This window comes from Schistocerca nitens, chromosome 6, assembly GCF_023898315.1.
Source record: "Schistocerca nitens isolate TAMUIC-IGC-003100 chromosome 6, iqSchNite1.1, whole genome shotgun sequence".
Classification (NCBI taxonomy): Eukaryota; Metazoa; Arthropoda; class Insecta; order Orthoptera; family Acrididae; genus Schistocerca; species Schistocerca nitens.
Window position 1 is genome coordinate 374446743 of NC_064619.1, and position 3348 is coordinate 374450090.

The following is a 3348-nucleotide window of genomic DNA, read 5'->3' on the forward strand; positions in this document are numbered from 1 at the left end:
ATCCTTACAAATTAGACCCATAAATATGTAAATTCTTGGACACACATACATGTAATATTTCTGTTCTTTATAATATGACTACAGTAAAGGAATAAAGCTGAAGGCAGGGCAGTCTGCTTTGCTGACCAGTTTATTGAAGATGTCAGCTCTTCCTGGGTATTCCCCTACCTCTTCTCCGTGGGATTAGATGTGGCAATGTCTCATTGTTGACATCCCAATTTACTCTCCTCTCATCCACTTGTGAAACGGCAGGAGAAAGACTCAGGCTTTGTGGAGCTGCTGGAGAGGAAGGACATAATGCACTGTCTTTGGAATTGTGTTCATTTATTTATATGTGCATTATCCTGCTGGAAGAATTAACTAAATTTGGCTGGGGAACCGAACTGACATTTACCCCACAGGCTTGCTGCTTGAAATTTAAGTAAATACAACTGCTTAAGACTGTAGGGATGATAGGAAAAATCTCTCATGAAAAATGTAACTCATGACAGAAAATGGACGGCAAATTCGAGCAAGATATTGTTTATTTATTTAAACGTTAATTAAGTTAATTAATTAAATTGACGGGAAAAATGTTCAATTGACGAAATGTTAGTGTTGAATAGAGAGGAGTTTAATAAGTTTATTACCTGTAAGTATATAGCTGAGACTCCAGCCATAGCCTTCTACACAACGCATGGAAGGAAGTGATAATAGATGAGAGTAGGGGGAATACTTTTCAGCAAAAGTGATGTTGCAGAAGAATGGAATATGGTGATGCATTTCACATCTCATAGAGACTACTGACTGTTCTGGACCTGTTCATATTTTTTGAAATGGCCGGTCAATCCGCAGTGCAGGACACAAGTTCGTCCTATTGCACAACCCCTGACTCAGTGAACCAGAGGTGTTCATTTTGGTCTATGGGGATCCACTGAGGACGCTTGAAATAGGTCCACCCCCCCCCCCCCCTCCCGTTCGAATGTGTATTAGTTCACCTTGCTGTGTGCCCTAGTCCACGATACCACTCGAAATTGGTGGGGAACTGTTCAACAGCTGTTGCTGGAAGTGTATAGCTGCTGAGGAACTTCTACACAGATACATGGTAAGAAGGAACAGGACAGGAAACTATCACTGAAGTGCAGGTAGAGTAGCCTCCTAGCGTTCTACAAGTGAAATAGCTGCTAAGGAAGTTGTACTCATACATGCAAACATGGTAAGAAGGGGTGGGACAGCACTACTACACTATAACTGAAGTGTAGGCACACACACACACACACACACACACACACACACACACACACACACACACACACATATATATATATATATATATATATATATATATATATATATATATATATGGTAAGAAGAAAGTATCACAGAAGCTAGGAACGCCAATATCTGCTACCACAATCAATGCAAAATGCTTCTCTGCTCTAATTACACATCGAAATTGTCGTGAAAAAAACAACTCATAAACAACGGATCATAATGCAACACACACACACACACAGGGACTTGAGAAAAAGCGTTGTAATAACACAACTACCACACAAACTGTCCCAAAAGATATCAGCAGGAAGTCTAAGCAGCATAGAACCAGTCATACTTCCCCTCGTCCCCAAACCCTCCTCTCTCTCTCCATAGATGGGGATACCGGTTTTCGATGCCTGTCGCTGATGGTACATAAAGAGGTCCATTTGCTGGTAATGACACACTGTTTCTGGTCTGCAGAAATCAGCCACAGATGACCAAGACACTCAAGAACAGGATGCTTCCTGCAGGCTGTTAAACGTATGTCTCAGAAAGAATAGAACCCTGGAACAATAGCGAAATACCTGACGACTTGTCGTGGATAAAGATGTGAATGATAAACAGCGGTGTGCTTTAAAAAGTTCTGGATGTTCTGCCAATGCCTGACAGTCGTCCTCGGCTAAGTAAAATCAGTTTCATGTAGGGAAACATTGAAATAATACGTCCTGCATAAATGAGATACACACAGATCTTTATACTAGTCATGTCACTGTGCGAGTCTGCCCGCTGTGTCCCTGACAGGTGGAGAGCAGTGTCCATACTAGCTAGCCTCCGCTATTGCATGTGGTCATACTCTGTCATCGTTCACATTTATTCTTCTTCTTCAGGTAAACTGTCTGAAGGCTGCCTGGTAGGGGTTTCAGACGCTCCACTGCACTGAATAACAGATTTTTCTGTCAATGGAGATATGTTCCATCTAGGCAACTAATTGAAGGCAATTTGTTTATTGCCATATGCGTTTCGCTTCTTTTATTTGTAAAGTATTTTCAGTGGCATGTAAAACATGTTTCTGTTTATACATATAATAAATCTATTACTTGGTGGTAACAATATGTTACTATGTTACATTTTGTCATGTTTTTATCTTTTTTGGGTTAGAATCAACTTTTGTAGCAAAAACTTCGTGATGTGAAATTATCGTTCGGTATTAATTACGATTTCCAGCCCATGTGTGTGGTCCTGGAGATCTGTTCATTAGTCTCCATGCTCCAATTGGCCGATTTCCGGGGTTCTTTTATACACATTTGTTTTAACACGTCGCTTATTCCACTTGCACTTCCCATTTTGTGTTCAACATGAGTCTGTTTATGGTGTGTAGTGTTGCCATCTTTCACTGTGTGTTTATCTTTTGTTTGTGTTTTGTGATATTTTTCATTTGTTTTGTGTGTGTGTGTGTTTTGTTGTGTGTAAATGTGTTCTTTGTGAGAGCATGAAGTTTTTCTAAATCGATATTTGTGTGTGTGTTTGTGTGTGTGTGTGTGTGTGTGTGTGTGTGTGTGAGAGAGAGAGAGAGAGAGAGAGAGAGAGAGAGAGAGAGAAGGATGGGAGAGGAAGATATATTAATTATTTATTCTGGTTATGTTTCAGATCGCTGTTTGTTATTTTTTTAGTGTCTAACGTAATCAGAGTCTTCTTACGTATATGAATTTGGTCATTAGGTACCTTCTTTTTCATTGCAAGGGCTCTTTGTATGCGAAAGTTTTCGTGCAGTGTCAGGAGCTTTTTTCTGTGATTATTCACTCTAATAACTGTCATGTCTTATTCCATGCTGGATGGTTCATGTTTTCGTTTTATCGGGTGTTCGGCGAAGCTAGAATGGTTATTTTCATATTTCCAACCTCTTACATGTTATTTATATCTACACTCCTGGAAATTGAAATAAGAACACCGTGAATTCATTGTCCCAGGAAGGGGAAACTTTATTGACACATTCCTGGGGTCAGATACATCACATGATCACACTGACAGAACCACAGGCACATAGACACAGGCAACAGAGCATGCACAATGTCGGCACTAGTACAGTGTATATCCACCTTTCGCAGCAATGCA